A 7,500-nucleotide genomic window follows, 5' to 3' on the forward strand; every position below is an offset into this window, starting at 1 on the left:
CAATAACGTTTCGGATCACTATGTTTCGTAAAGTAGCATTACATTGCGTATTGAATATAATAATTCAAAACCTCATCTTTTCCTTATCTTCATCATAAGACGGAACTTTCAAAGGTGAGGTCACCGTTGCGTCTGTCAGTTGTCACCGAGAGTTTATTTTTCCAAGAGAAGACCAAATTAGCAATCACTCCTATTCATCTTGTGTTGAATATAGAATTGAATTGAATATAGAAAATAGGCCAAAGGCCAAGCACTGGAGCCTATGAGGTCATTCAGCGCTGAAACGGAAATTGAGAGTAAAAGGTTTGAAAGGTTTAACAGGAGGAAAACCTTGCAGTTGCACTATGAATCAATTGTTAGGAGAGAGTGGAGAGTAAGATGGAAGGAAGAGAATACGAACGGAGGTACAGTAAAAGGAACGAAAGGAGTTGCAGCTAGGGGCCGAAGGCACGCTGCAAAGAACCTCAAGTAATGCCTTCAGTGCACCGCATGAAGTGTACTGACAGCACTAACCCCCTAAAGGGTATTCATCCTGTAACCGCAGAAATGGTTACCGCTGCGGTTGGAATCATGAATTCGCAATTATCAAACGGTAGCCCCTCACGTCACAGCATGAATCACTTTATGAAATTTGCCGTTTGTTTTGCTCTAGAAGAGTATATAAATAGCCACAGCATGTTAGTGAATACAAGAGACGAATCGTTCTGTTGCTGTTGAAATTCTTTTGGAATTTAATTTTTATGTTAGGGAGCGAGATTGTGCCTGTTTCTATTTAATTAACGGGAGAATGTACATATAAAGATTCAAGTAAGATGATAATGTTGAATATATTATTATTATTATTATTATTATTAGTATTATTATTATTATTATTGCCACAATGCCAGGCATAGCCTACTGGAACCATCACACCGACAGCGTTGATTTGAAATTGAATTATAGTCATCGAATTCAGTACTACACAGTTTTAGCAGAGGAGTAATTAATTGTTATAGGTTGTTTTCTGCTTAAGATATCGAGAACTAATTCCCATGGTTTCATATCTTTCAGGTACCTCAAAAGAGAGAGAGAGAGAGAGAGAGAGAGAGAGAGAGAGAGAGAGAGAGAGAGAGAGAGAGAGAGAGAGAGAGAGAATGATGGTGACGTCATCGGATTGGCGTCCATGCAACACTCGTGACCAACAGGTATGTGGAGTATTTCATTTAATTTCTTTATTTATATTCTTCAGGCGAACCTATATCTGTCCGCACGTATAGTTAAGTGAGGTCTTCGTATGTTTCATATAAATGCATTCGTGAAATCGGTTGGAAAGCATTCTGGTATGATGTACTTTTATGTGATATTTTTATTGATATGTGTATGAGAGCCTGGTCAGTTGTTTGATGTTTAAGTTATATGTATATGTATGTATATATAAATATATCGATATGTTTATATGTATGTGTGTATACATTATACATATATATATATATATATATATATATATATATATATATATATATATATATATATATATATATATATATATATATATATATATATATACATATTATATATGTCGGTTAGGTGTCACACCATGCCTGAGTTAGTTGAAAAAGTTTAGTCTCGATTCTGTTTAAAAGCAAATATCAAATAAATATTGGGGTGCACATTACAGGGTTTTTTTGGGGGGCCAGCCCTAGGAGAGCTGTTAATCAGCTCAGTGGTCTGGTTAAACTAAGGTATACTTAATTAATTTTGTGGGGGGGGCAAATTATAAATTCTTGAAATATTTCCAGCTGTTACGTAAATATTTTTTAAATTAGCTTTTGAATATGGTGTAATTCATCGATCATCATTATTTGATTCTTTTATTTTTGATTCAATTATAAAAATATTCATTATTCTTTTTAATCCCAATGATAGTTTAGTCACGATGCATTTGGTTTATCAAGCTGCTGGAAATTTCAAAGACGTTCATTTCATAGGCAGATTTCAGTTTGTCGACATGACTTAACATGAATGTTTACGCTAGTAACGAACAAAATTGTTTGTCATTAAAAATCTATTCCCTCGGGCATGACTTACTCATTTCTGTATCTCATTTCTGTATCTCGGACTGGATAGATACGTCAAACAATGGTAGCATCCGCTTAGAGTCTGAGCCTTAGACCGTGACTAAAGTAATCTGTAATCTGTATTGGCTTCCTACCAGTTTTAATTTTGTTTTTTACATTTTTAAAGTTCATTATGCTGTCTTGGATTTGCTACGTTGTATAGTTCAAGTGCTGTCTTAAGAGTTGGTCTCCGGTTAGTGATCACTGCTATGTGGTGCGATGTACTTTTTGAAGTTGTCAGTTATTATCGTAATTTACAGAATTGTACTCTTCTTTTTCTGGTACGCAAATATACAGTTTTATAACCTCTCCATTGCCACTTGTATCGTATTAAAGCTAATGTGATTTTATAATGTAATCAGACTCGCATGTCATTCAAGAATTAAAAAAAAACAAATAGAAAGCATCTTGCTTCTTCAGTAAGTGTTGAATGATCCCGTAAGTGAAAAACGAAGCATTGAAATGAAATATAAATGTTACCTGAAGTCATTAATGACTACTGTAGTTTTTGGAGTTCAAAGTTAATTGATTTAAGCATTTTATATTAATTTATCTGCTCATCAATAGTTGATCTTATTTACTCCAGCTACAGCAAATTGTATACAAAGAAAAGTGATCAGTTTCACCAAAGAAAGTAATGATAATAAAATAAATAACTAAAATAATTAAGAGAGAAAAAGCGACGAGATATTTCGGGGAGAGACCAATGTGATTATTCCCCAAATCCTTCACGGTATGTTACCACTTCCGGAAAAAGAGCGGATGTAGGTCACTGTAACATTATTTATTTTTAAACTGATTCTGTGAACGGAGCAGGGGAAAAGTAATTACCTTTTAGGGCAAAATTTTCTCTCTCTCTCTCTCTCTCATATATATATATATATATATATATATATATATATATATATATATATATATATATATATATATATATATATATATATATATATATATATATATATATATACCAGCAAACTAAAGGTCTTTTTGAGTGTATTTACTTTGTGTCCTTTGTGAATTGTCACCCTTTTCTGAGATTATTCCCTACAGTTGCAAAACTGCTTTTGTTTTTCTTAAAAATTTCCGAGTTCGTGGTTTTAGTCATTTCTGAGCACCGCAAACATTAACAGCATATGTTTGTGTAGTATTGTGTTTTAATGGTTATAATTGGCATTGTATCACGCCTTTAATCAGAAGAAGATGGCAATGTACAGTAATGACTTTTAAATCCTAAACTATGGCAGTATATGCCATTTTAATGACAGCAGTATGGCAGTGCGGTTCGTGATTTAATTATGAAATGGCAATATACTATTTCGGTTTAATCGTAAGATTAGAGCAGTGTAGATTGTTATTCTAATCGTAAAATGGCAGTTTATTATGCCGTTTTAATTATAAGAATGTCACTGTAGTATGTTGATTTAATCGTAATATTTAGCAACTTATTATTTAATTTTAATCATCAGAACATGGTAGAGTACTGTACTGTTTTTATTTCAAGAATATGACAGTGTAGTATACCATTTTAATCATACGAATATGACAATTTATAATTATTTTCTAATCAGTCGTGAGAATGACATATAACTGTTATAAGCATAATTTTGGGCTGTGGTTTATGCCGTTTTCATCACGTGAATAAAGCAGTACAAAAATCAGTTTGAATCCGAAAAAATATTGCTTGTGTTAAGCTTGTATTACTCGCAAGAACATGACCGTGCACTAGAGCGTTTTAATCATAATAATCGCTGGTGTACTACGTCCTTTTAATCACAAGAATAAGGCAATACATAGACACTGTTTGAATCTCAAGAAAGTGTTACCATCTTCGAAAAATATTGCTGTGTATTAGGGGATTTTACTCAGAAGAACATGACAGTGTAGTAAACCCGTTTCAGTCAGAAGATCCGGAAGTGCATTATGTCGTTTTAATTTACATAAATAAGCCAACACTATAAACCGTTTGAATCGCAAGAAAAATGTCACCAACTTCCTAAACTAAATTGTGGCGTTCGTCGTTTATTAAAGCCATCATCCATAATTCAGCCCCACAAGCTTTCTGAATCTGGCTACCACCACCACCACTTCTGTACACAGCATTTGCCATCCATGACTAGACTAGGCTGGGGCTGCTCTTCCTCACGGCTATAATTAGCCCCTTTCTCCCCGGTTATCAACACCTACCCTAAAGACAGTTCTATCCTTAAATGCGACCCTATTTTAACTCTCTCTCTCTCTCTCTCTCTCTCTCTCTCTCTCTCTCTCTCTCTCTCTCTCTCTCTCTCTCTCTCTCTCTCATCTTTGTAAGTTTCAAGCAATAGCTCTCTCTCTCTCTCTCTCTCTCTCTCTCTCTCTCTCTCTCTCTCTCTCTCTCTCTCTCTCTCTGAAATAGTTTCAGGCAACTGTTTTTCAAACGCGTATGAATCTTAACATTCATCTGCAGGTGGTATTTGTCTATTGGTTTCCCCACTGGTTATTGGAGTAACTTTATAAAGTCATCTCTGAATCGGTAATTGGCAGGGAATGATTGGCGAGTGGAATAATTATTGCTTGGACAGTTACGTTTGCAAGATGGAAGTGATTGCAGTAGAATACTAAAATCAAGCTACGCCGTAAGACGCTCTGTATTATCTTTATGTATGTATCTTGTTATTAACGCTAACATTACGGAATTTCTTTTAAGTTTGTCATTGCAAGATGATAGGTCATTGTCTCGTCAGTGAAAAGTGTAATTACACATTTTTACGGTTATATATGCTTCCACTTTTGCTCTTGTTATTGATTTTGCAGTATCTATAGCCAGTTGTGAAGCAAGTTTATTATTAAGGAAGTTTTTAAGAGCGTAGCGAAAGTAAATTCGTTGGGAGCATTTTAAAAACAGCGATGATTGTAAACAAAGTTTTCTTTGATGAATGGAGTTGTAATATCGATAAAATTTTCCACATATTTATTTAACAGGAGTAAAATCGCACTTTTTACATGAATTTTGTAAAAGCGAACTTGATCGTACGTGTTAAGCATTTAATAGTTTTTTCGTGTAGCTTAAAATTCCTTTAGGATCCTTGGCACAATTGCGAAAGTGTAGCCTTAAGGATTTGTAAAAGAATGTGTTGTAAATATAATTACAATAAATCTATATAAAGGAAAATTAAATATTGTTAGTAAAGACAATCATTAAATGGCGATGATAAAAGTGAAGCTGTTAATATGAAAACAGTTGTTATTTCACAATGTTTCTCTTTGCAGTTGCAAAGAAACTGAGGCGCCTAGATCTGACCAAATAAAAGTAGGTCAGTGGAAGATGAAGAATTGAGACACAGTGAAGATTTAAAACAAGACTAGATTTAACTCTGATTAACAATACCAATAACGAAACAAGGCGACCCGGTAACGAGGCTATAATATCGGGAATTAAAAGCCACAGTAGTGTTAAAAACATTTATATTAACCTCTGTACATAAATATTTTTAACACTACTGTGGCTTTTAGTTCTCAGTACCAATAATGAAAATGTTTCAGAGGAAACTTCTTGGTAGTGGTTATAATCAGCAAAAATCCCTCAGACGAAACTTCTCATGAACAAAAACAGTAACCCAGTTATTTCAGATGAAACTTATCAACTATCATAAAAACCGGAGTAGGACGGTAAGTTCGCAAAAAATGTAAAATTTTAGATTACTGTTAGAAAAAGCTTTACTACCAGCAAGAGATTTGGTTAAGACACTTGCACTTGAGGGAGGGAGGAGAAACAGAGCAGGTTTTAACTAGTCAGCAAGAAAAAACTAAATGAATAAAACAGATAAAATGTTAGGGCACTCATTGGATGTATGGCCTTATTAGATGAAAACCGAAAGTATATCACTGCACGCACTTCAGATATTCAGTATTTTAATTTAGTTTTCCTAGATGCACAGTGACGCGTATGAGAACAGTACCATTTTCATTTTCCGTCAGATTCACAGATATTAATGATTAGTTTTTTTTTTTTAGAATGACGCTTTTGAATTTTTGGTAATTAGGTTTGTTTAAAATTGAGGGGAAAAATCACTTTTTAATTGTTTTTAAGGCATCGATAGGTCTTTATATCACTTCATTGCTTATGTTTTTTTCAAGTTTTTGTTTTATTTCTTCTTTTTCTCACAGAAATATTAATCAGTCACTTATTTAATGGAACGGTGCTGAAACAAGACCAGAATCCAACACACACAGGCCCCTCCGTGTTCTGTATACTGTATTTGCCTCTGTTCAGAAATATTTTTTGAACGTGGAATTAAGATTTTGATGTGGGCACAAGAAAAACCAATGAGTGTTTTCATTTTCGAGTCTGACTCTTAAAAACTACCTTCTAAGAATTGGCATAGAGGATGAAAGGTGAATTTTAAATAGATATATACTCTTGAAGAAGCAAAACCAACAAGAGTGTGAGTAGTGAATTCTACCTGAGAAAGAATCTGGGACAGGGAAAAGGGAGAACTAAGAGACAAAACTAGATTTTGTTGAACACTTGCTGGACTCCTGATGGGGGTAGAGGCATGGACACAGGCTGACGAAGGCGCTACAGTAGCGGAGGGGCCGGTTAGCCAAAAACTCCTGGGCGAGAAGGAGGATCTTAGTTTTGAAAAAAGGAGACATTGAGAGAGAGACTCTCTGCTGCTCTTTGAACACACTCGTTTTCTTTTGCTCGCGACAGTTTGTGAAGGAGAATTGACATGAAATTCACGAGAGGAAGAATCGTTAAGTACATTTATGTAACACTTTTTGACACTAATTCTTGATCGGGGTTGTTCACTTTGTTGGGGGAGATCTCTGCTTAAAATGAACTTTTTTTTATACAGTGCCGTTATATCGTTTTGAAGGCTGCGATCGGTTGACTGAATGAGCTCGCTCTCTCTCTCTCTCTCTCTCTCTCTGGTTTTAAGACAGACACTGTTAAATCCTCGTCTTTCTTTTTCCAGTTTCTCTCACAGAACTCCCCCCTTCAGTGTTTTTAGGCCCTTCTGTCTCCCCAGGATCAACGGTCTTCGGTTTTTCAGCTGCTCCTGAAGAAGTTGGTTGTGGACGGTTCAGGAGGCACCTCTTGCTGTTGGGCGGCCGAAGTCTGCTCAGTTTTGCTTTACTTTCGTCTGTTCTATAGATTATGTATTTAGTTCGTTGGTTGTAAAACGGTTTCTCTGATTGTGTTTATTTTTGGAGATAGAGCAGGAGCCATCTTTTGGACGTTGGATAGTGCTCGTTCTTTCTTTCTCTCTCTCTCTCTCTCTGTCTCTCTCTTTCTCTCTTTTTGGTGCTTATTGAAAGGGGAGATTAAGCCACAAAACAGGTAGATGTGTTGATGAATGCTTAAATGCTATCGTTTACAAAGGGATTGATGATGAATATTGTTGGTGACGAATTTTTTTTTTTT

General features: G+C 35.1%; 1 protein-coding gene and 1 long non-coding RNA gene across 4 annotated transcripts in view; one reads left to right on the top strand and one right to left on the bottom strand.

Moving 5' to 3' along the window:
* The window catches only part of bent (projectin protein bent), a 206,019-nt gene that overhangs the window by 198,119 nt on the left and 400 nt on the right, over nt 1-7,500 (bottom strand). The window lies entirely within an intron of this gene.
* Nucleotides 1,068-7,500, top strand: part of LOC136855386 (uncharacterized) — a 235,205-nt gene continuing 228,772 nt past the window's right edge. Inside the window, exon 1 of the long non-coding RNA XR_010858016.1 lies at nt 1,068-1,184. This is a non-coding gene — a long non-coding RNA (uncharacterized lncRNA). The remainder of the gene's footprint in view (nt 1,185-7,500) is intronic.

The sequence above is a fragment of the Macrobrachium rosenbergii genome, chromosome 3, assembly GCF_040412425.1.
Source record: "Macrobrachium rosenbergii isolate ZJJX-2024 chromosome 3, ASM4041242v1, whole genome shotgun sequence".
NCBI classification, from domain to species: Eukaryota; Metazoa; Arthropoda; class Malacostraca; order Decapoda; family Palaemonidae; genus Macrobrachium; species Macrobrachium rosenbergii.